A 26,858-nucleotide genomic window follows, 5' to 3' on the forward strand; every position below is an offset into this window, starting at 1 on the left:
TATGTGTAAGAAGCTACTATCTCCAATAGTTAGTAGAAATCTAGAATTTTCTATATATAATCAGGAAAACAGTGATGGGAACTGCCAGAGGCCATTCTATAAAAATTTTTCTTAGTTCCCCTCAGAGTTCACACTCATTACTTTTCAGCACATTTGAGTAAATTCATTTTCATATTGCTTTATTCATTGAACAAAATTTTCAACCACACAAATGATGAAACTCCAACTGAAATATAAGGTGTACTGACCAGTGCAACAAACTCAGTGACTATGCAATAACTTTAATTTTGGGTTACCTCTTTTGACTCGAGAATTACACACGTATTCTGGAGATGAAATAATTCAATCACTCTGCTCAAACCCTGCTATCGCTGAGGATTTTAGGCGTTTCATTATCTTATAGACTCTACAAAAGCAATGCCCATTTTATTTCAGAAATCTGATTTGCTGAAACTGCGAGTTAACAGAATCTCAGGCTTTCTTATGACGCAATCACGAATATCTCATGAAGCTCTCTTTACTGGTTTTCACTTTCTTTTGTATTTACTTGAGGTCACTAACATAAGTAGTATCTCTGTTTATCATAATTTTTGATTTTTCTTCATTGAACATATTGTCCTACATAAGTAAAGAACTTGATATTCTCTGAGTTAAGAGATGTGCTGGCAGATGAAATCTGCTTATAAATGCCAAACAGAAAAGTAAGCCTAGTATACGCAAAACTTCAGTCCTCAAATCAAAATAACTGATGTTCTCTAAGCTTTCTTTTGAGAAAATTTGTATGATCATTTTGACAACTTGGACATTTCAATTACACTTCCAAATTTCCTTTTGATTGCTTAGAAAAATCTTTTTACACTTGTGGACAAATTGCACTCTACCTGTTCCTAATTCTAATTTTCTGATTATACATTACCTCTTAAGCTGCTTGAGACTGAATCCACGGCTTGTGTAAACTTTCATTTACTTCCCATGATGGCATTTTAGCATATGTCCTTAAAAGCCCTTGTTATATCTGTTAACTTGAATATAATCAATAATAAACAACTGCTTAATCATGTTATGACATTAAAATGAAATTATTAGAAAAATAAAAATGCTAGTCTTCCTGTCAGTTTGTTCTTTGGGATTTTTTCATATGCTTTATTTACACTTATGTGTAGTTCTATTTTGGGGAATTTTTGGTTATGTAGTATCAGGATTTGATACATGAAATAGAAACATATTTTAAAAAAATTTGGTGTGGTTATCAGTAATTTAAATCAGAAAGTAATTTATCTGCTACTCCTTTAACTACAATAAATAAGGGTATTTTACCAGCTTTCATCCAGCCATAGTAATTTCCTGTGTACCTTCTAATAAAAAATAAGGATTTTTTTCCCACTTCAGAAAAACAATGCTTTCTGAAATTGTCATTACAGCTGTGCAGTAAGACTCTCTAAAAAATTCCTCAAAAAATCTGATTAAAATACCCCAAAATGTAGAATAACAGAAGTTGCATTGTGTACATCAAATCTGAAAGCATACAATGAAAGGAATGCCCTGCAAAAGCTTTGAAGTCTATCCAAAACTTTTTTTTTTTTACAAGCAGATTCGGTAAAGAAATTAAGATATGTCCTTTCCCGTCCTTTCTTCCTTCTTTCACTCTATGACAAAATGATCTCTATCCTCTGATTAGAAAAAAGCTGTGATACCTCTGCAGGTTCCCTACAGAACAGCCTTACCAAAGCCCATAACTGATCCAACAGCATTTGTCATCTCTGCAGTATGCTTGCTGTAATTCTCCTCCTCTGGTTTTTCTTTCAAACTAGATCACACAAAGAGCCTTTGAACAAAATAAGGAAAACAAACTATTTTAACTGAGGAAAAATGACACATAGTTATTAAGAGCTATATATAATTAATTGCTTTCCTCAGGTCATGTAAAATACTATTTGTTCTGCATAAATAGCCTTTAATTTTCTTTTTTAAATTTTATTACTAAATTATATTTCATCTGATCTTTCAACAATTAGTTTTTGCCTCTTAAAACCACCAAAAATAACATTTCTACCAAGTATTTTCAAGATGGTTTTATTAGATTTCTGGATTAATTTTTCTTTGAATGATTTATTGATTCTATACACTTAAATTTGAGGAAAATTTTACTCTGACATTGAATTCTTTATTCATAGATTGATCTTTTATGATAATTCCAACACAGAATTTACCACTAGCACAGAATCTAACATAGAAGTTACTCTTTATTTGGCAAAGTCATACAAACAAGAAGATTAGATTCTGGCCCAAATAAGCCAACCAAATCAACCCTGAATTCTGAGATTTTTAAATAGATCAATTTTGTATCTGCATCATTAATCCTCCCAGTCCCATTTCTAACTCAAACACTACTTTGTGATTGCTTGCTCATTTTAAAACTTAAAATATTTTATAGAGCTCCTTCTCTCAAACATAATACAAACAAATTATTTGGGACACCAACACAACATATTTAAGTAGTCATCTTTCATGGCAAGAGAAGAAAATTGCTAAATTAAAAAAGAAATTGAAGGCGTAATTACCATGGTTTATCAAATAATAAATTCCAGTTCTAACAAATAGAGGGGAAACTGAAAATGATTTTATGGGTTCCCTTGAGACTTTTATCTGACTTATTTCATATATTTCCTTTGCTTTACAATGCTATTGTACTGCTTTGTACAAGCATTTTCACAGCATAACCTAGGTGTGTATGTGAGTGACGTAAAAAGAGTGCACAAACAAGCATATTCTAACCGCCTCCTTCTTGTTATAAAAACTGTCAAAATTCAGATAAAACTGAAAAATACTCCTTCTATCATAATTAGAAAGATGATATTAATTTCTTTTTTCTTTTGCATTACCAGTGCTCTTGTAAAAAGGTAAAGTGAAAGAAAACTGAAGAAATTAATTACAAATTAACACAAGAGGGAAAATTTGACTTGATTCAGCTTGTTTTTCTCCACGATGAGCATTTTGGCTTTCTAATTACTAATTTCCTGTGTCTTTAAGTTCAGGTCTCACTAGATATTACTACTGTTTCAGAAAAAAACCCTACAACCCAGGTGAACACTGTTATATATTGTTTTGTGTGCAGTCTGCGGTTTCTTGAGGAAAGCAATTTATATTCTGTAGCAATGAGGATTACACGAGAGAGCAGGACATAATGTAATACTGGAAGTAGTCATGTGAAATATCAGAAGGGATATAACAATTCTGATTAAAATTCACGTTCAAAACTTTCAGAAATTTAGAATCCATCAGTTTTCTGATATCAGTTATATTTAACTGCTTATTTAACTGTCTTAAAAGCAATTACACAATTTTGGAAGATGAGAAGTTAAATATTGCAATACGAATAGGATAATGATTGCTTGAAATTGCAGTTAAATTAACATGCCTATGTTGTACGAGATAATAACCCATAAATTGCTTTGGGTATGTTTTGCAGAACTAGCCATGAGACTTCTCATAGGTAGTAGGACAAAAAAGATGAGTGCAGATAGGCTTTTTTCTCCAAAGATATATTACTTTAAATAGGCACTTAAGATATAGAGGAAAAAACAATAAGATAATAATCTGACTACCAAAAATATAATTTCATTTCAGTTTTATGTTACTTATATATTTAACATATAACACAGTTATTTTCAAGTGGGAAAATGAAATTAATAGCTTTAATCAAGATGTCTATAATTTTAAATATATAACACTTCATTTATACTCCAAGATCTTTAAGTAATAAGTTAATCCATCAAGTCCAACTCAATGTGTAACTAAAGCACTCCTCCAATTAGTTATTGATAAAATATAATTCTTTACTTAAGAATGGTCATAAGTAAGTTTTGCATCACATTTTTGCATCCCTGTCACAGGTCTGGTTTTAGCTGTGTGGGAAATTACCAGTTTTTCCCCATGAATTGGCTCTTAAGATAATTCTTCAATATATACCTGATGTAGTATTACACATTCATTATATGTAGAATTACATATTCTATTTTTGAACCTATTGTGAAACCATTATAGGTGGTCAGACACATTTGTAACATACTCTAAAGAGAAATTTAATTTAGTCTAAAAATAGAATGAATAAGGAAAATAATAAGGAAATAAGGAAAATAAGGAAAATAATATCTATATTTACTCATGAAATCAGTGTAAGATATATTTGTAAGAAACATTTCACCTAGTGTTCCCGCAGTGCAACTACAGGAAAGAATTCTAGGCTTACCTCACAGACAAGTAACAGTAACTAAAATAACCAGAAAAAGCACTAACTTTTTTCAAAGTCCTAAAATATGTTTCAGCATTAAAAGAGCCCCAAAATTTTCAAAAGCGAAGAAACTTAAAACACTGAATTAGAATTTATGAAGGAGAAATAGGAACAGGAATGCTTCTGCCTGAGGTGCAAAGACCACATCAGATGCAAAGGACTAAGAAAGAAAACTGCTGGGTTTTAGATTCCTCTAAAGAGAGAATTCTAACAAAGCAGAGGCTTTGCTCTGTTTCCCATAGGTTGTAGGTTTAGAAAAATGCAGTAAAAGAGGGACGAATCACTGTTCCTTATGACAGGCAACAAGGACTTAATACGGCTTCTCATTATTCCATATGCCACTATGATATCCAAATTTCTTCTCTCCAACTAAAATAGCAAATCAAATTGAGGAGTTTATGGCAACTCCAGTTCTATTCACTCAAAATATTTTCTTTCATACAAGTTTTGGCCTCTGTAGATTTTAACAGACACTGTTATATCCCATCCTGGCGTAGTCTTTAAACTGAAGTAAATATTTCGGAACTGACAGTTTAATTTCAATTTACAGCTCCTTACTTCAAAAAAATACTATATGGTAAAACGGTGAGGATGTATTAAGGTATATATAAGTTATATGTAAAGAGAGATTGCACACATACCTGTATTTCTGAACAGGCTTTAATAGTGCTTAATTATTTTAGAAAACAGCTTATACAAAAATAGATGTATCAACAGTACTTATTTCACTGGTGGATTAAAAAATATAATCAATACATTTTTTTTACAAGGCAAAGAAATTCATATGGGTCACTCATTTTGCAATGAAATTTCAACTACCATGCCTTACATTTGGACTTCTGCCTTATGACATAATCAATAAAGCAATGACAGTTTGCTTACATCTTGTATTATTATGGTCTATGCAGATTACTTCTAGTTTGGTTATAAAACCAGTTGGGAGGGAACAAGAAAAGACCTGAGACTTGAGACGGGTCACTTTACAGGAAGATTACGTGAATTTTGAGAAAAAGCACACAAAAACCCAGTTAGGAAAAAACCCCACAATTAGACAATACATTAAAAGAAGATAAAGCCCTCCTCAAGCTCCAATTCTTCTCATTCTTTAACTGAGGGAAAGCAACATGTTGCTGGCTGTCAGCTATGAAGAAAAGGGATGGTAGGTGCACATACAAAAAACAGTGGAGTCCACGTGAATATTCCATCTTTCTGCAATCCACTATCTTTGCTACTTGGTAGGGTGATGAATACAATTTCAACACTCGATACACAGGCTCCAGCAAGACTTCCTTAACAGAGAGAGAAACTCGGGAAGAAATAAAACAGTGACAGATACCTGCAAAACTGTGACAAATTTCAGGCATTTCTCTGAAGGGGATACACTTAAAAATGTCAGAAAAAAAGGGAAACACAGTATCCATATTTAAGAAGGGAAGAAAGGAAGACCCTGGGAACTACCAACCTTATTTCCCCTCTAGGAAAAAAAAAAAAAAATCTTTACCTTAAGGCTGGTGAGGCACTGAAATAGGTTTCCCAGGGAGTTTGCAGAGAAACCATCCCTGAAGGTGTTCAAGGCTAGGTTGGAGGCAGCTCTGAGCAACCTGCTCTAGTTGAAGGCATCCCTGCCCACAGCAGGGAGGTTGGAATTAGATGATCTTCAAAGTCTCCTTCCAACATTTCTATGCTTCTATGTCCTGACTCATACTTCTGGTAGGGTCTTAAAAGCTTTTCTCATCATCTACATAACTTGGTTCGTGTTCTTTCCTGGTCCTAGAAGGATATGGATCAAACAGAGTTCGCCTTTCTTGGTCATCTGATCCAGGAACCAAATGTACATGCACATGATCTGCAGATCAAGCCCTCTCCAGGAGGCAGTATCATGGCATATTAGACAGAGGAGAAGACATTTCTCATGACATTGAAATCCTCTCATTTCCCATGCACAGCATGAATGATTGACGTAACCATACCTTTGACTGACGAACAGTACCTTTGAGCACAGGCCCACATAATAAATAAATGCTATTGTATGATGAAGAACAGAAGAAGAGGCTTAACTACTGGTACAGGAGACCATCACATCAGCCTTTGCATGATAATCCAGTGCCAGTGGAGAGCAGGATAATGCAATTTTGCATCTCATTATCATCAGCTTAGTGAGATGAAATCGTATCAAGAGGATTGCCTCATTCCTCACAGTGACTGCACGGCCCTGGAAAGCTCCATTCTTATAGCATGATGTAGAGATGGGAAAAAGAAAGCAGGTATCTAGTCAGAACTGATCCTTCTCCTACAGTTCTGATAGCCCTTTGAGGCACCACGGGCTAAGAGATCAAGACAATTTGGCTGCACTAGAGCAGCTGTCTGGTTCTAAGGTCAGATGGGGGACCTCTGAGGCTGCTAAAGAAACAAGCTCTAGAGTGGATCCCCTTGCCTAAGGCTTGAACCACAGGCAGGATTTTGGCCGTGAGTTGCTGAGGCAGCACAAACACCCGCAAAATAGGTCGAAGTGGGATGATTTGTCCCAGAAAGCACAAGGTTAAAAAGTCCTTTATAGAAGTCCCCAAATACTACTGGGGAAGAAAAGGTAGTGAGAGAAGTAGAAGGATTCTGTCTCAGCAGGATAGACAAACAGTGACATAGGAGCTGAAGTGGTGGCGATGTTCCGTTTTGCATGCCAAACCCTTAGCAAACAGAGGAGAAGTTAGAGAGAGTCCCCCATGGATAGTGAAATAGAAATATTCCTTCTCTGAAACTGTGAGGCATAAACATGCCCCTCTGTAGGAATGTATACATGATTTCCGGAAAGAATATGCAGTGTATATCTGTACACCTGTATTCACACAAACATAAGACACATGTGCAATCCAAAATACATCTTGTTCTGTTAAGTTTCTAGAAATATTAAGATATAACACTCAAGCAAGTCAAGACACTACCACACACTTCACAACATATTTTTTTTAAAAATATTAAAATCTCTATAAAGAGAAAGAAATAGGATTATTCTACGAAGCGGATTCTATTAGCATTACAAGAGAATGTTAGCTCATCCACACGTTAGCTGTGAGTAAATGTTCATTTTCCTTGTCTTGAAAGTTTCTATAAACCATGACAAAACACTTTACTACTAAATTATAGGTGCCTTAGAAGTAAAATAAAACCTCATAGTCAATTTACTGATTTATGCACTTAAATACCTATTTATTCAGATTTCATACACTATCAAGTTTTTTAACATATATAGCAGCACCTGTGCCTTGTCAGAATTTACTGAGCAGTCCTTTCTCTTTCAATTTTTAAAGAATGTACATCTCTGCAGACTCACATGAAAACTGACTATACAGGACACAAGAAGAATTGCCACACAAATGATGACACAACAAGGCTTCTACTATATATTTTATTTTCAGAAATAAATCAAGTCAATTTCAGACAAAGCCCTAGTCCTTCATCTTTTAGGAATTAGATTAAGTCTATGCTAAAAATCTCTCCTAAAGTTGTTTATTTGCTGCTACAATCTTTATCAAGAGTGACAGACTGTCAGTACCGCTGATGAAACACAATATGAAGAAAGAACTTCAGGTACTTGAATCACCATGCCATAAAAGAGAACTTGATGAAAGTCAGAGTTCTCTTTTAATTATATGTCTTTCAAAAATGTATGATGTTATTTAGTTCTCAGTGAACTAAAGAGTGAAATTTGTGGGCCACAGCGGGGATATTGCTAGAGCACAAGGCTTACGAGGAGCACCTGAGGGAACTGAGGCTGTTCAGCCTGGAGAAAAGGAGGCTTAGAGGAGATCTTATTACTCTCTACTACTACCTGAAAGGAAATTGTAGCAACCTGGGGGTCAGCGTCTTCTCCCAGGTAACAATCATCAGAACACGAGGAAATGGCTTCAAGTTGCACCAGGAGAGGTTTAGACTGGCTATTAGGAAAAGTTTATTCACCAAAAGGGTGGTCAAGGGATTGGAACAGGATGCCCAGGTGGAGTCACTGCCCATGGAAGTGTTCATACAACATGTAGACATGGTGCTTAGAAACGTGGTTTAGTGGTGAAGATGGCAGGGCTGAGTTAACGGTTAGGCCTGCTGATCTTAGAGGTTTTTTCCAACCCTGATAATTCTACGATTTTATGAGCAATTCCTAATGTTTTGGTCACTGGAAGGAAATGCAGAGTTTATACTGAGCATACACTAAGTTTTGGAATGTAAAGATAAACCAATCTGTATGAACAATTACAGGATTGTGCATGGGATACAAGATAGATGGGGTGGTAGACTGGCAAAGGGTTGAGACTTGTAATTTTTTTTCCCCTCAGTATGACCCTGCAAATGGCTGCCACTGCGGCCAGGGCACAGAGAACTTTCCAGAAGGGCAGGCAGAGAGGCCAGACCAGTCACAGCCAGGTGCCGGGGGAGCTCCGGTCGGGCAGACCCTGCTGTTCAGCCCCTGCTGGTAGCCCCGCAGGGCTCCAGAGGCCCTGCACCATGGTGGGACAGGCCTCTGAATGCTGCGGGGATCGGCCAAGGCAGGAGAACTGACATCTTAAATCTTCAGCGTACCTAACAGCCTTGAAGAGTTTTATCTGCAGGCTTAGTGGACCACAAGTCAATTCTTTAAGTTAAAAAAATAGGAGAAAGCCATAGGCCTTAGACTACAGGGCAGTCCCTGTCAGGATGCTGTGAGCAGTCAGGTGGCTGGGCCCTCTGGCTGACCAGGGAGCACTGCCATGTAAGCTGACAGGAAAGAAGACAGGTTGCCACTTGAAGCTCCCTACCTTTCAGCAGAAATGTATAGGAACTGACATGCCTCCTCCAAGTGTTTCATTTCTGATGAACGAGCACACGCATACCAAAGGATGACACTTCACTGAAAGCTGACTTCCTTGAAGTGTAAAATGTCACGTGGAAACAGAGATGCAACTGCTGGGCAGCAATATGCATATGAAGCACATATATTACTTAGAACTAATGGGGAACAATTAAAAAAAAATAGAAAAAATTGAGGTCAGAAAGTCAGGACACCATCTACCTTCTGACTATTATTTTTCTATTAGAAAATATAATTCTGTTATTACCCTCCCCAAACTCTTGTTTTGTCTCACGGAAACACTGAGGGGCTATTCCTAGCAAGTCTAAAGTCTGTGTCTGGGTTTTTTTTCATAGAAGACAGGAAGAGAAGAATGTAAGGGCAAAAGCTGATTGACATTTAAACAGTACTTACAATAGTGCATATCAAGAAGTGGAGAAGGAAAGTGAGAAAAAGCCAGAAATGAGAATTTTTTTAAAAGAAGTTCAGAAAATATAGTAGCACATATGTTCTAACTGCTATTACATTGTTCAAATTAAAAGTAAGTGACATCAAGTAGGGCAAGTCAAGAAAAATGTAACAGTGAATGAAAATGCAATGATCATTTAGTTAAGGGCAATAAATCATATCTCTGAAACCAATTGCTTGCTCCTCTTTATCATTCCAAATACAAGATGAAATTTTACACTACAGACTTATCTTTTATACTCTGCACTTCTTAATCACAGAATATCATATATTTGGAAAGCTTGCATTGTAGCTTAAGTTGGTTGTACTAGATACGCATGTCTATTACAAATAGAAGCAGAGGGTAATTTATTAATTATAATTTAATTCTCATACATGTAATTTTAAATATGAATATTTCTTTAAATACCTTAAATTGGAATACCTAAGTTGAAGCCAATCTTCTAAAGCAGAGAAAACAGGGAATATGCATTCTCAAGCTGCAAGTGCATCAGTATCAGGGAGATCTTTTTGGGGTGTATATGTGTTGCTTCTATAACGATATGATTGTTCTACTTCCAAATATTTTAAAGGAATAAATTAAGTTAAAACCTGATTATTTATGCGGGTCATTTTCTTTGTGTTCATTGCACCAATAATTAAACAGTATCTCTTTTAGCTTTAGTTCTAATATATCAAAATGACAATAGAAGAATTTACATTCATACCTTAGTAATCAAAGAAATCCTGTTTCATGATTTCTGCACAAAGTTACTTAATGTAAAATAAATTAGCTTCCATTTAATGAATACATAAAACTGACTGCAAAATTATAATGAGTATACATGTTGAGTATTACACTGGCACACTCATCAGATCATTCATTCATTGAAAATGGAGTATTTTCAAATATCGCTGCATTTTGAAATTCTACATGATAAGTCTATTTATCATTTATTTCTTCTGAGATATGTGGCTTTAATATGTATTCGACACAACAGATTTCTATACAGCCTATTTTTCTAGAATTTACTAACTATTTTTAATTCAGGATGGGCAAAGCCATTTTAAATCTTAGCAGTTTTAAATAAAATACCTTTATGATAATTGGCAAAGATGCCATAGGATGCAAAAGTGAAAAAAACCCGAAACAAAAAAAGAAGGTGGGATTTTTTCCCTCTGCCACAAAGCTTTCCTTTTAGTTTCCTAACTTTTTTCCCAGACTCTAGTTTTTACACATTAAACATTCAATACATTAGATGAAAGACGTCTGTTTTTGCATATGTTGGGTTTTTTGATTTCTAAACCATTATGGTTCCACATCTATATAGATGCTATTGCTATCCTTGTTTTTTTTTTTCTTATTAACGTTTACTTGACATCCAATTCAACTCATACTGCAAAAAAGCAAATTCTTTATCAAAGAGAATTAAAAAAAAATAATAATCTATCCAGAATTGGGAAACCTCATCAATAATTTATTCTTGAGAACATATAAGAAACATCTTATAAGTTAGTTGCAAACCAAATTGAAAACAAATTCTATAATCATTATTTCCTCTGTTTTGGAAAAAGATATTTTGGCATTCCTCTGACCAACCATATATTCTTGCTAATAAGGACAGTGCAGTCTTAATGATCTGAAACTCATTTATCTGGGAGACATAAGATTCAGTCACACAAATGAATTGTTGATAAACTAGGGTCATTGAGCAAAAGATCCTGCAGAGTCTGTAAGCGCCACAGGATGGAAACTCTCTCCTGCCGAGTTTTTCTTCTGAGAAAGAAGTAAACTCTGCAGGCTCAGACATTTCTTTACACAATATTTTAAACACAATATAACAGATGTATTGAAGCAGTCCCGACACACACCACAGTTTGAGATAACTATGTTTTGGCTATCACAGTTATACAGTTAGATGTGTGTTGTGTTTGATTTCTTGATTTTTTTTTTAATTAGTGTTGCTAGTTAATTTTTTGATTTTGTTTTACATTTCTTTAAGGATTCCTCCTGTTTTTTCCCAAATCTCACTTATACTAGACTAAAAGGCAAAAAGTCTACAATAAACTTTATTATGCAATGCTTTACTCCAAGAGGCAAAAAGAGGCAAGGACTAGTTACTGGGTCAGAATTTGTCTGTATTCCCAACTGACTTCTCTGTATGTTCACTGTTTTTATTCAAGGGCAGCAAAAAACCAGTTTGTCCATGACAACAAGCACAAAGCAGCAGCATCTGCAAATGACTGAAAATGCGCTAGCAACATAAACCATATATTAAATTAGGGTACAATAAAAAAAGTTCTATCTTAATATGAATTATTTTCCTATAATTTCCAAGTATTTAGTTTTTAGAGGAAATAGAAGAATTTTCCTGCAGGGGATGTCTGAAGGTAGAGCCATCTACTATTCTAATACCCTATAATAAGCAAGGTAAGTGAGATTTAACAACTCTGCAGGACTTAAGTTTATATCCTGCTTGGAAATTATAAAGTAGAGTTGCAGACAGCCCTCTCTTTTTCCTGCAGCTCCTGTGAAAGAGTTGTCATTTTATTACATACTGAGACTTTTAACCACAACACAATGCATTTCTGATTTTGTTGATCATGCATTTTAAGAATTTAGGTGTACCGAAAACACAAAGGACATATTTTGAAAGATTTAAATCAGAAGCTACTCTTTGGGAGGCAAGAAGAAATAACTAAGGATGTTTTGCACATGCAGATTAATTAAAAATGGCTTTAGGTAGCAAATATTTCAATTAAAATAGAAACTGGAAATTTTTGAGTATTTCTTGGCAAAATCTCTGCTCTTCACAGCTGACCCATTAATTCACATCAGTAGAAAAAGAATCCCCCAAAAGATCTTTTTTTTAAAACGAATGAAGTATTTTAGTGTGTCACAAAGGTAGTTAATGTAATCTAATGTATTTTAGACTTGTCTGAGAATAAGTTTTCTGTCCAGCTATGCAGCTGCCTTCTTATCCAGTGCAGAAAGCCTGGCAAAGTCCTTACTTAAGGACCAAGGCTTACAAAAGGCTTTGTGCTTACTTAGTCAGACTTCTCGTATTCCATTTTACAGCTGTGGAACGTGTTAGTTTAGGCCATCCTCTTTATCTTTTTACTAGACCAGTGTCCCAGCTTCCTCACAGGCATTTTGCACATGAAGAAACAAAAAATGGAAAAGGAATGGTGACAACTCAGCTGACAGGCTGGTGCAGCACTCTGGCCACAAAAAAAGCTGGCAGTGACAGAAGGGAGGGGGAATTTAGACATACTTGAGGCCGACATGAAGACTGATGGTAGGCTGAGTAACTGAGCTGGGTAAGGGCAGAAGTCATGTGGAGGTGGAGCAGACTAGTCTGATTTGGAATTTGGGGATAGGAATAAATAACTAGGCAGATAAAAAACTATGCTAGGCAAAGCACGGGAGGCTAAGGAGAAGAGCTTTAGGAACAAAGCAAAATTGACACTTCTAAATGTATTTAGATGAGTCAGCAGCACTGATTGTCACACATGCACACACAGACAGACGCATCTATACTGCAATGACATTTCTTAAAGACAGAAATTCTTTGGTCAATCTCCCATTGGATTTTGGAACACTGCAGCTGACAACACTACAGCTTCTCCTTTATCAAGGAAGAATTCTACCTGGAGCATTTTATCTGAAAATCCATAACTGGTGTATAGTGTATACTAGGACATAAGTGGTCCTACTTTTAAAACACTTCTTAATACTGATGAAGCTAAATATTGGGAGGAAAGACTACTTTTACAAATCTGTAGTGTTATAATATTTTTATTAAGGAGATAAAATAAAAACAATATCCTGAGACTCAATTAATTCCAACTGAATTTTTAAAGAATATACGAACTGGATGTAATTGTTTTGGTAATACTTTTCTTTTAAACTATTTGCAAATATCTGAAAATGAAGAAAACAAACTACTAGATATACTATACAGTATATTTAAGCAAAAATACTATAAAAATAATAAAAAAATAGCATTACAGAAAAGCTTCATCTCTTCTAATAAAGGCAGCAACACAAGGAGCTATAAAGAAACTGTACTCTGAGACAGTATACACCACTGCTGTTCACAAGCAGCTGAGTCTTTGGAATGAAACCAGTAGGAGTTACACTGTTTACTTTAATGGAGCTATGATTTTACTCCTTTTTCATAGTAGTTGTTTTCTAAATTGCTACTTGCATTCACTTATCAATTTTCTTTAAGTAGCACAGTATTTACAACAGCAGCATGTAGTAGCATGAATTGGGTTAGCCACACTCTTGTGCTGTGGGCTGCACTTGCAGTTAACACACCAGTGCCACATAATCATACAGTGGTAGAGCCAACAACTTTTTAACATGGTTTCCCTCTGAAAAGGAGTCCTCTAATGTCCTATAGACATTCAGCTCTTCTGCTAGCCCAGAAACACTGGTCGAAGAAAATGATGAATTTCTACTGCAGCTACATCCAAATCTAGTGAGAAGCAAGAGCATTTGGACAGGAGGTCATTTAAGAGTGCCTTAGAAAAACATTTTGTTAGCAGAACTTGGTTCATAGATTTCATTTTTAGTAGAAGGGAGTAAAGGCACTAAGCCTTAAGAGTTCTAATCCCTACCTACTATGTATGTCATTGCTATTAGTAAAAATTGTTTCCTTGAAGCCTGAGAATTTTTTCTTGAAGCAACTGAGTGTATTTAAAATATCTTCCTTTTCCATCAGACCTGTTAATTGCGTTATCAGTTTATGTCTTACGTTTTACTGAAAATGTCTCTGTATAACTGGTTTCCTCTGCATTAAAAAAAAAAAAGTGTGTACTATAATACATACGATGAGCAATTCATAGGATCATTTAGGTTGGAAAAGACCTCTAAGATCACCAAATCTAAACATTTAATCCAGTACTGCCAAGCTCATAACTAAACCTAAGCAGCCCATCTACACATCTTTTGCATACCTCTAAGGATGGTGATGCTACCTCTTCCCTGGGTAGCCTGTTCCAATGGTTGAAAACTGTTTTGGTGAAAATACATTTCCTGGCACCCAATCTAAACTTTTCATGGAACAACTTGAGACCATTTCTTGTCCAATCCCTTGTTACTTGGGAAAAAAAGACCAACTCCTCCTACCTCACTATAACCTTTTTTTTTTTTTTTTTTTTTTTTTAGCTAATTGTAGAGAAGGATAAGGTAAACTGAGCTAAACAATCCCAGCTCCCTCAGCCACTCCTCATCACAGTTGTGCTTTACACCCTTCACAAATTTTGTTGCTGTTCTTTGGATACGCTCTAACACAACCCATCTGAATGATAATGATAACTGATAATGATCAATTTACAAGCATCTATATTTATGCAAATTACTAAGGTTTGCTTTGGAGTGTAAATTAATTGTCGAAAACTAAAAAATTGTAACATTTTAGTCTTAGGCAAAAGAGTGAAGCATGAAGAAGAATGTAAACCAGGGAATGTATTTTGGAGATACTTGGATATTATCTAGATCAGAAATTAAGAACTGCTAGCATCTTTACAACCTTTGGTAGTGGCAGTGATTTGCACTGGTGCTGACAATGCTCTATAAAATTAACTTGCTCCTGCTCTCAGGAACGATTTGTTGCAAATGACCTTTACTGCTGAAGATGAAGACAAAGAAAGGACATGAGATAAAAATGTGGAAATCAAAACCAAGGTCAAAAAAAACCTGCTGAGCATCACACTTTCAAGTCAGTGATAGGCACCGATAGGCTTTGTAGAGATCACTCTATAACCACATGAATCTATCGGATTAGATAGGCCTAGTAATTGTTCTAGCATGTAGCCTACAAATTTCTTAAAGCAGATGGTCAAATAGATTTACATGCAATGAAAGTTTTACGTAAAAAATTCATCATCCCCTTACAGTCTTTCTTTTGAAACTTAAATATCTATGTCAGATAAGAGGTATTGGTATTTTCCCTTTCACCTACATGGTTTGTGCATGTAAATTGTAAACAAATGTAAGAACACTGGCCCTCATTCCTAAACAATCTTTCAGTTCATCACAGTAAAAGCAATACAATATAGATTAAGTGCTTATTTTTTCAGATTATACCTAATAACCTATAAATTAATTTTCAGTCACAGTTCACGGGAGTTAATTTTAAAGCATAATATTAAAGTCAAGGTGTCTTCACAATTAACTAGGCATTAAATACAAATGTGGCCTGATATATTGAGTTAAATCTATGCAAGTAAACCCTTGCAGGCAAATGAGAATGGGCTTAATAGAAATAAAAAATGAACTCTCTGTGTCGGGGCACACTCAGCGATGTGCTTTATTATATCTCAGTTGCTACAGCAGAGTAGGAACATTTAAACAAAGTTTATGTCACTGTAAAGAATATTCAAATAGAAGTTACTTTTTGGAACTGGCAACATTTAAGGAATTTTACAAATTAGTTATCTCTGGGCATAGTTTACAGCAATTTGTGGTATAGTAATTTATCTTTAGAAAGATGCAGGAAAACAATTTCAGACAATAGTTGGGTATTTTCTGGAAAAAAACCCCAAACCACTGGATAGAAATTCATCCTTTGTGTTCTTATATTTTTTAATATCTTTCACTCATGAGTAGCTTTACTAATCAAGAATAAGATAAAGCAGGTTAATTGTTCCCTGAGGGTAAAATAACTTAAACCTAAAGTCCACTAGATATGTATTTAACTTTGTAATAAGTAGATTTAACTTTGTAATAAGTAGGTTTCCCTTTGTATTTTCTATTACCATGACAAAGAAGAAGTGTGAATAGAATCTAGAGTCATTAAAAAAGGGGAGAACTGTGCAGAAAACAGTTCTTTATCCGTCAGACTTATCCACGAATTTTGCATTAGTTTTAATGTAACTGTGTTATAAAAGAAGTTACATTGAATTTGTCAAATTTTAGTGAACAGGTCAGTGGTTGTCAATTTACAGTTGACTATGTGGTCAGTTACTGCTTTACTACTCTCCCATTTTAATGATTCAAAAAACCAGTGTTAATAACATATAACAAAAGCTCCCTCATCTGTTAATCCTAGTTTATTTCCTGCCTCTCAGAAGAAAAATAAGTATTTCAGTGATGATCATGAAATCTCATCCATTTTCTTTTTACCTTCTTACATCTGGCTTAGAGGGCAATACAGGAAATGGTATAAGTTATTTCAATTAGTTAACTGCATATATATGTGTATATTTCTTAAGAAATTTTCAGTTTGTCCTCTACATATATATTTCAGTGAGAAAACTGTTTGAACTATTATAAATACAAAGATAATTGGAAAGAGGTTTGTGGGCTTTTGTCTCTAGAAAAAAAAAAAAAAAAAAACAAAACTGTCATAAAGCCAGTAATCTTTCTTTGAAATGTTTTACTTTTCCTTTGATAGTTCTCAAAACAGACTTAGCTTGGCAAGTGAAATTCTGGGCCTAATATAATTATGTTGTGAATTGGTGTGAAAGTTTGCTGGGATATAAATGAAACTGTTGTTTAAAGCAGTCTCAACAAGGGAAGCCTGAAAGGATGATGTCCATCAGAAATGATTCATCTGAGAGGTTTGCAAAGCTGACTGTAAGAAGGTTTTCTGATGCCATTTTCTTTCTACTGCAAAAATCTCATACACGCCTCTACTTAACACATAAAAGAAGAAAAAAATATGAACTAAAGCTGGAGGATTCAATGTAAAACAATACTGTACTGCCAGCCACTTGTTTTGTGCCCTAGTCTGAGGCAGAGGCTGCCTGGGGACTAATAACTGCTGCAAACTTGAAACCTCTGGGCAGTTTTACATTTTCAAGTGTTTCCACAGGGTAGGCTTCACTCCGCAGTACTTCTAAATGTGGGCTATGCTTGAACTCACAACATTAAGCAAGGAGTGGCAGAGTAACATCCCATCCACTGGACATCTCTGAAGTACCTGTTTTAGCTGAATCCTAACAGTTTTAGATGCAAATGCATCACTTGAAACAAAAAACAGTAAGCAAGTATGAATACTGCTAACCTGAGGAAGCAGGTAGCATTTTCGAGGTTATATTTGTAGTCCCTGAATTTGTTTCATAGATTAAAAAATCTGGTAGATCTTTTAATTTCCAAATCACAACACTAGATAAGCTATGCCTAAGTGTAAAAAATAGGCCTTTCAGATGATGGAAGTGAGCTGTAATACCAACAGGAATTTTACTGTATCCATAGCTCAGGATACCTTATCTCATCAAGGCAAAAGTAACAGCTTCATAATGACCTAGGGCTCAAATTAGTAGTGCTGTAATAACTTAGTAATGGGGGAATTTGGTGAGTACTGTTGTAAGAGTTTAATACTTGGGGAATTTGATACCAAATGAAACATTTGCTGTCACAGTCTCTCCTGGTGAGAAACATAACTGAAAAAACAGGAAAGAACCATAGCCATTGCAAGATCAATGGATTACTTCCACCATCACCTCTATCAAAAATATTTAGCTCAGTGACCAATTCTTAAAATTTTAAACCAGAAAAATCAGCAGAGTTGTTAAACACAGGAAACATGGTGGTTTTGATTCACAGTTATCACAGATACAATATTGACTCTAGACACTGCACTGAGAAATTAAAAGATATCATATAGATGACAATGGTGAAAATAGTAGGAATAATCTGCCTACTCTGACTCAAATAGTAAACCAGAAAATAATTTACTTTTTCTGAAAAACATAACACTGCAAAATTATAAGAGAGTCGTGCACAAATCATGGCCTAACTGAAAAGTCATTTTAAGGTGAAATAAAACAGGACTTCAAAATCTCAGTTTTCATTCAAAGGGGAAATTTAATCTGCATCTCTTATAGGTGCAAGAACTCTGGAAATATAAATGGATTCTAAATCATAATAATAAATTTCTCTACCTGTAAATATTTAAGGATTTTTAACTATAATGCTCCATATACTTCTCAGGCCCTATAACTGACTTCTGGCTGACATTTCAATATGAGAATGAACTGATCACTTTTAATAGAAAAATACTAATATAATTTGTGGATGTATATAATAAAAGAAGTTCACTTTACTCAATTAAGACATTTAAAGGCTAGTTTTAGAATTTTGCTCCCAAACCCCAGAAATTACTGCTAGTAATTTCTGCTTTGACCCAAATACATGACCTTTGGAACACACAAGCCAAGAAGCAAAGCTACACTTCTTGTTCAATAAAGTCAGAAATACAGTTGTACTATATTTCTATATTTCTACTTTTTCCACTTTCTTCCATTCAGATTCTACATCATGATTTCCTTTAATACAATTCTCACTGTATGAAACTACCACTACACAGGTTAAAGAAATGACAAAGTCATAAAAAAGTACAGTTACGCATTTCAAAAATACAAAATTACATATAAATTAACAGGACAAAAGTTTCAGATCTTAACATCTCTATTAGTACGAACTATATAAAAAGTAGAGATCTGGTGTGAAAGATAGCAATTACTATCTGACCACAGGTATGGTTAAATAATACAGTTTATATAGGCCTTAGTAGAAAAAACAAACACACTTTGCATACAGTTGTTGTTGAAATACAATGGAGCTTACTTTAATACATCAGCACTTCTAACATTCTAAATGTTATTGAGATTATAATATTATATTTTCACTTTTTTATTTTCCTGAGAAGTGTCTACTGCCAATTCTGAATATATTTTGTAAAAAATATAATTAGACTTGCTAGAATGCAAGCTCATCCTAAATTGATGTCTTGCATTATATGTCTGGCAGTTTTTGGGGGAACATTACATAGCCATTTATTAACAACAACAAAATCTGTTTTATTTCTTTAACAAAGTATGACTATTTAGACAAATGTCAAAAAGGATGATAAACATTTCTATATAAGATAGACATGTGCTATCTTGTGAAAGATAATTTGGGTAGTCAGCAAATCCCTACTGGCACAAATGTGAGCAGACACTGGCCAGAAAAATCTGTCTGGTTTTCAGAATGTGTAACACTTTTCTTAGAGAAATAAAAGGGTCTCTCACTAAAATCTTAGCTGTCACATTAGCATTAAATCAGTGCCTGCCAGCAAACATGGTAAAAGGTTGTTAAAGGTTCTCATTGTAAATACTATTTTTCTGAGCGCTTAAACAATACTACAGAAAAGCTCTGGGCTGAAGTATGGAATATTTCATATCTCTTACAAAGTATGTCTTTAGGCACTTATTTTTTAATTCCTTTACTGAGATAGGTCATAATCTTGAAAAGCAAAGCTTAAGTGAAAGCAATAGGATGCAATTCCTAAGAATGTTCAAGCACTGGGCACACAACATGCAACTTGCAATCTGATCCTCCTTGCTGCGATCCCAGTCAGAACTTGGTTCCTTAGAATTCCTTTAAATTAAATTGACTCAAGACTACCACAGTTTAAAGACATTTTATTTGGATTAAGAGCTGAATTCATATATTTCCATGAGAAAACTCTTCATGAGTATTCACGCACAGGCATTTCTCCATCTTTCTATTGTAAAAGAAGAACCAGGGGTACCACTGAGAGACCAATCTCCACTGAATTAATCCCATTTCCCTCAAGGACAGCTCCAGAAGGTACTTAGAAAGGGAAACATCAGTATCAGTCATGGAAAGAAAAACTGTGAATATGAACAAAGGCCTTAAAAGGTCACAAAAGTTGAAAGGATAATGCACCAGTTGAACAAATGCTAGAGTGACATCCAATCTGCAAATGTACAGAAACAAGATGAGCAAATATCATGTGCTCTTAAAAAACCTCTTAAAAAAAAAAAAGAGAGACAGCATTTTTTCCTAAAAAAACCACAGATTAACACATCAGATTAAAAAGAAAAGCCTTCCCATTATATATCTCAGCTAGTCCATACCGGAAACGTAGGAATGAGCCTAGACTACACTTCTATTTGTGCCACCAAATAAGCAGTAGTACAAACCACATAGAGAATGCCCCCAAAGTATGTGTGAAATACAATGCATTGATTTGTTCCTAAAGATTGGCATTTTTTCAACAAAAAAATTAAGATGGCGTTAGTTTTGTCACTGAAACTTTTAAAATTTTTTGCCACCTCTCAAGATAGTCAGAAACAGAATTCATCCATAAAAGAAAAGGCAAAATAGTGTATTAAATAGCGTACCATCTATTTAGCAAAACCAGAATGAAAGGTTTAAACATTTTAGAAAACATTGACCAGCTCAATATGTTAGTAATGGTATATACACAACAATTTTGTGTCAACACCTCCCTTTCACTTCAACCATTGGAGTTCAGTATCTCTGCAAACAGGGTCATAAATCCCTAATAGTACTAACAAGCTAAATACTTTCAATCATTACTTAATGGGAAAAAGAAATAATGCCATGTTATGGAATAATGATAAGGTAGACAAGACTACTTTTAGCTAAGTATCATTAGCCTGTAAGAAAGAATTAGTAGACCTCCATAGCACCTGAGGTCATATCTAAACAGAAAAGACTTTGATGACACTGAAACCTGGAAGGCATACAACAATTGCAAAAGTAGTACTGAGGATAGGCTTATCTGGTGCACTTGAATAAACCAAGCCTTCAACATGTTAACTTAAACATTATGTATCTGAGCATAATAGGACCTAATTTGAACTATTTAAAGTTTAATGCTGCAGTCTCCTTTATACAGAAGCAGGAAGCTAGCTACTGGATGAATGGATTTTGCCTAAGAAAGGGAGAAGGATACTTCAACACTGGAAAGACAAAAAAGATTGCCACACAAAAAGAGGACAAAAATTTCATTAACATTTCACAAGTGGCAAGTGCTGTGTTTTACAAGCGGCAATGCTTGCAGTGACTGAGCTGGTCTACTTTAACGAAAGTGATTGAATTCCTTATCAATACATCAATTGAAAAAAGGTACTTTACAAAGCCACTTGTTTTAATATTTTTATTTTTCTGAATAAATAAAATAACTTTTTAAAAAATCTAGGGTGGTTCCAAATAGTTTCTAATTCTCTCTCATGGGAGCAACTATTTTGTAACTATTAACATTTTTTTACTGATGCACTACTCTATTGCAAAATTTAATTAATTTTAGTGTGAAATAATTAATAATACCCAGCCTACATGTGATCTGTAAAATTCAACAGGAAGGGGAACCATAAAGACATGTATAGGTTAAGCCCAAGGTCAAACATATCAGCAGAAACAAAGTCAGAAGTTCATAGATTAGTTGAATTCTTACTAATTAGCATGACTGACATATTTTGTAAAACTACAGGTGAAGATTGCTTGCTGCGTAATAATGTATCCTAATAATTCTCAGTGGGAACATCCATTTGAAGGAGAAAGGAAGTGATGGGAATGTGAGCAGCAACAAATTACTAGAAAGCTAGTATTCACTAAACAGTTATAAGAAATTCACAAATGATACATTTTATTGACTGGTGAGGGTGCATTTATCCCTTTCCTAACAATGTAAACTTACTGAGAACTAGAAGATGTATGGTGCAGTGAAAATTAATTTTAATGGAAAGTTAATAAGCAGATATAAAGAAAAGTGTCTTTTGTCAGACTTAAATATACTGAAGTCCATATTGGTCAAGTTGGTATAAACTGTAATACAAAACTCAAGTTGGATATTTAACAAACGTGCTATATTTTGGAAAAGTGAAGATGGCTTTTGTAAGGGAAATTATTGATTTGTAGACCTACATAAGCACTTTTTATCATTCAACAGACACGTGAATGTGAGTGATTTGGTTTACTGGAGTTGCTCAGTAGGAGTCTACCTTGGATTTGCAGAAGGCTTTTCCTAGAGTTTCTCAACAAAGTCTATTATAAAATGTAAGCAGGTAAGAAGGCAGGCATGTATAACTGATACTTTAAAAGCAAAGTAGTAGAGAGTTAGAAGTAATAATCCAGTTCTTGAAATTGAGAGACATTGCTACTAGACCTTTCCAAAATTTTTCTAGGCCGTGTGCTGTTCAACATTCATAAATAATCTGGGAAGAGGGATGAGGATTTTTGAGAAATGTTCCTGATTAGAGTTATTTGGGTTAGCCAGGACAAGGACAGACAGCATAGAATGCTAGAAATTCTGTACCCACAGGCATGAGTGACAAGGCAAAACAATGGCAGAATAAATATCCTGCAAATAGATGTAAAGTGATAAACAAGAAAGGCTGAGCTTAGGTGGGAAATTTAACATAGTGCTCCCGGAGTTGACAGTCACCACAAAGAAATGAGTCCATAGTTGCATAACCATTCCATACTGGTATTCAGTAAGAAACTAAGAAGGAAAAGCTGAGGGAATGATTTTGAAATAGTATAAACCTAAGAACTCACACTTTGAAAGCCACAAGTAGCACGCAAAATCTAAAACAGGGCACTAAAGATGAACAACTTCTATAGAGAGTAGGACACTTCTCTTGAAAAGACGCTCTCCAATGAAGGATATAAATGAGGCTTACAAATCGCTGGTGGCATAAAGGGAATGGATCGTTTACAGCTCAACCAAATCCAATCCAATGTGGATTCAAATTAGGACAGATGAAACCACATTCAAAACAACAAAAAAAGTTCTTTATGCACTAAATAAACAGGGTAGTAGACCCACACAACTTTCATCTGTTCTAAGACTTAAGTAGGTTTGTAGGAATAGATGCGGGGAACTAAAATACAACAAAATCTTAATCTTTAGAAAGCACATATATCTGATAAAATTTCCTCAGTTAAAACTGCTGGCAGCTGGGGAATCTAGTTCTAGTTCTTACCCTTCCCTGGGCATGCATTTATAATCACTGCATAGAGACAGAATGCTGTCCAATCCTTACCCTAATCCAATATGGATATTCTTCTTTTGCTATGTCTCCCCTAGTCATTCCTTTTAGGCACCTTCCTGAAGTGAGTATGGACGCCTTTAAGGCACCTAATCCTGTTGATGTGTGATACATTTAAAATACTTGCTTCTCAGCTTTGGATTACTCTTGGAGGGTAGAAGGAAAGAAGAATCATAAAATGTAAGTGCTACAGGACTTCACTTATAAACTGAAGCATCTTTAATTGGATACTGAAATGGATTTCTGAAATGTAAGAATTTTTTCATGCTTTTTCACTCATTTAGTTCAATGAGTTTTTTGCATTATCATGTCCATGAAGTATCCTGCTGCAAATGCTAGTATCTTATAAGTGAATCAGTAGACAAGTGCAAACATGGAATCTCTCTGAAAAGTTAACAAGTCTCCCAAGGAGAATTGCCCTTTGCCATTGAAGAATATCTCCTGGAACAATTGGAATATCAATGAGATTAAATGCAACTTCCTCTAAAGCTTTTCAAACAAGAAAACATGGCTTTATCATAGCAGTAAGTAGTAACACTTCATTTAATATGTACATTAATTATTGCTGAATTATAATGGACTGTCTAAAAAATTGTATAATATTCACATTAATACTAAATGAATTCATTATGATGAGTGTAATTACAATGAATACTAACTAAATTAATGATAGCTAGACATGCTAGAAAAAGTGTTACCCATTTACTTGACATGCTCCAAATGGAATATATTTTGTTAATGTTTTTGGAAGAGTAGTGTGAATAGTTCAAGTAGTAGTATGAAGCAGAGTGTTTAGCAGACGGGTTTTTTTTAGAATCATTGAACAAATTATTTTAGGGTATGTTCAGCTTCTATCCACATATATATCAATAATGCAATCTGAAAGCATTATCTGAATCAAATAAAACTAGTAAATCTTCAAATCAGTCTTATTCTTATGTATTTAGTTTCACTTATACACACATGATTAAAATCCTAGGTGGATGGTTAGAAAAATAGAAAGTCAGAAAACAGACTGTTTGTGCTACTGTGCCCCAGTTTTGCACTCCAGTATTCATTCTTGTGTGCACTCTACAGATCAACCATGTTCCAGGCAAAGCCTGATGTCAGGTGGTATGTTTAGCATGCTTCTGCATTTATATCTCTTGACCTCTTGGCCTAAGCCTTACATAAACTATTCTTGCCGATGGCAAAAGAAATCTGGCTTGGGAATTGTATCTGTAGCCACATGCCAGATGTCTCACAGGCTCACACAGAGTATTAATTGTTCACCAGGTTTCAAGGAAGAACACAGTTTTATCCATAAAATAAAATTTTAGTGGATTTAGAAAAAAAAGAAGCGATGCCTACTTCAACAGGGGAAACAAAAAGAGTTACTTACAATGCTCTTCAATCAATAGAATGCAGTTTTGCTGCCATCTGTGAAAGCAAGCAAACCAAAAGAACTATTATTTCATGTAGGTCACAGAATTATAAGAAATTATATACAAGTAAAGAGAGTATAATTAGATGTTATAGTACTAATAGGTAACTAAAACATTATCATACTTATTCTTCCTCTACTTTGATTCAATAGTTTGATTCAAAGCCAACATCATAGACTGGATTCCTTCTTTCGCACAAACATACCCAATGCAGCATAAACTGTAAAAAACATTTGTTGCTTTGTCCAAAGAAAAGAAAATCAGTGGATTAGCAGGGCAAACAAGGATTGAAAATGCTGCCAAACACTTGACAAAACATCAAAACACAGCTTGATTCTTTGTTCACACAACAGAAGATACAAAGAAAAAAGTATCATCCTTTAACTTTTCTTGTATTGTATTTCAGAGGAAGATGAACTGTAGCCTTCCGGCAACCGCTAATGCAGTGTTTGTATTCTGTGTTGAGATTATCCACTGGGGTGCTGCACTGCAGCTCCCTCGGCTATTTTGACACTGCATCCAGATGCTCCAATTTTGCTTCAGTGACTCAAGAGCAGAGCCAATATGCCTTAAAGCAATGTTCAAAGGGTTAGGTCTTGATGAACAATTAAAGCACTCAGAGGAAGTGTTTCTGAACATCTCTGACTAGTGCTGAAGTGACTTAAGTGGCCTTAGTGTGACATCCAGGAAGGGAATATGTAATAGAAAGATTCAGTTCTACACTCAAGGTGAATGTGGATTTTGCTCCACTTTTAAATGAAAAATAAAAAAGTGCAAGTACAAAAGAAAAATATTCATGATTTAAACTGCAGTATATTGGTTCTAGAAAGTGTGAATATTTGTCTGCTTTATACAAACCTCTTTAAAAGGCCTAGTTAGAAGTATTTTATGAAGTTGCATTTATCATATATTCCCACTTTCCTGTTAGAGACCAAAATAATTCACTGTTTGAGCAAGACTTTTAAAGTGAATGCGGATTCATGAATCTAAGCATAATTTCACAGAAAATAAAGAAAAGTTATCTAACTCAAGCACTGAGTGTTATTATTCCAACTGTTAAATATTTATGGCATTGGAAACTCATTTTGGAAGTATCGTTCATTTAATTGGGGAATAACTTCATCTATTAAATACCATGAAAACAGAGAAATATATAAGGCTCCATAACATCCACAAAACAGGCCCTGAAGCAAAAAGCAGAGGCACCTGATCATCTAATGCGAAGACAAGTAATATTTTTTTAAAATTTCTTACTTATGAAAAAGAATAGTTATAGTTCTGTATCTGCTTTGCTTTTCTTTTTCTGAAAAAAAACTCCATAATTTAAGCTGTTTTATTCATTATTTCATATTTTCATTTTTAATTCTTGAGATTTTCCTAGGTTTTGAGAAAAATAAGCCAGGGAATGTTCCCACGATTTCAAGAGTTTCACTTTGGGGTTTGCTTAGGTTTTTATATTTGTTTTGTTTTTGTTTTTGTTTTTTTTTTTAAGTTCCTGAGTATCAATTTTAGTCTTCTGATAAGAGATGAAGTAATAAAACAATTTCAGGGGGCAAATGTCATTGCAGAAAGTTTTACCTGAACAATGAAAGTGCATGATTTAGGTTGGAAGACACAGATCTGATACAGAACACAAACTGTGTACCAGGTGGGTGTTAACTGTGGGAAATCTTGAGAGACACAAGCTAAGACTGAGGAATGCCCTGAAAGAAATTTTGTGGGGGTAGAAGAAAAAAAAATTAATGTAAAATATCACTTTATGATCTCCCCAGCACCTTCTCCTCCTTCGTTTCTGTTAACTTTGCATCTGGTTGCTGCTGCCAGTCACCTCACCTACTGTGCTGAGTGGGCAGGACAGAAGAAACACACCCGAATTTGCCTGCCCTGCTCAATTCAGTCAGGTTACAGGTTTCATTAAACCCTGCATGCAGTGCAGAAGTTGTTCATGTACTAAACCTTCATACTTGCATCTGCTTTATAGGAATGGAGAATCACTTTAAAGATTTGTATCTTGGACGCTTGTTTTTGAATATTGTTAAATCCATTTTTTCTTATT

The 26,858-nt window shown here is 34.8% G+C and overlaps 1 long non-coding RNA gene across 1 annotated transcript in view; it reads right to left on the bottom strand.

Annotated features, from left to right (window-relative positions):
- Positions 1 to 26,858, bottom strand: part of LOC136291155 (uncharacterized) — a 196,390-nt gene that overhangs the window by 50,560 nt on the left and 118,972 nt on the right. Inside the window, exon 5 of the long non-coding RNA XR_010721437.1 lies at positions 24,760 to 24,797. This is a non-coding gene — a long non-coding RNA (uncharacterized lncRNA). The remainder of the gene's footprint in view (positions 1 to 24,759; positions 24,798 to 26,858) is intronic.

Source organism: Chamaea fasciata, unplaced genomic scaffold (assembly GCF_029207755.1).
Source record: "Chamaea fasciata isolate MVZ Bird 193981 ecotype frontalis unplaced genomic scaffold, bChaFas1.0.hap1 SCAF_6, whole genome shotgun sequence".
Classification (NCBI taxonomy): domain Eukaryota; kingdom Metazoa; phylum Chordata; class Aves; order Passeriformes; family Sylviidae; genus Chamaea; species Chamaea fasciata.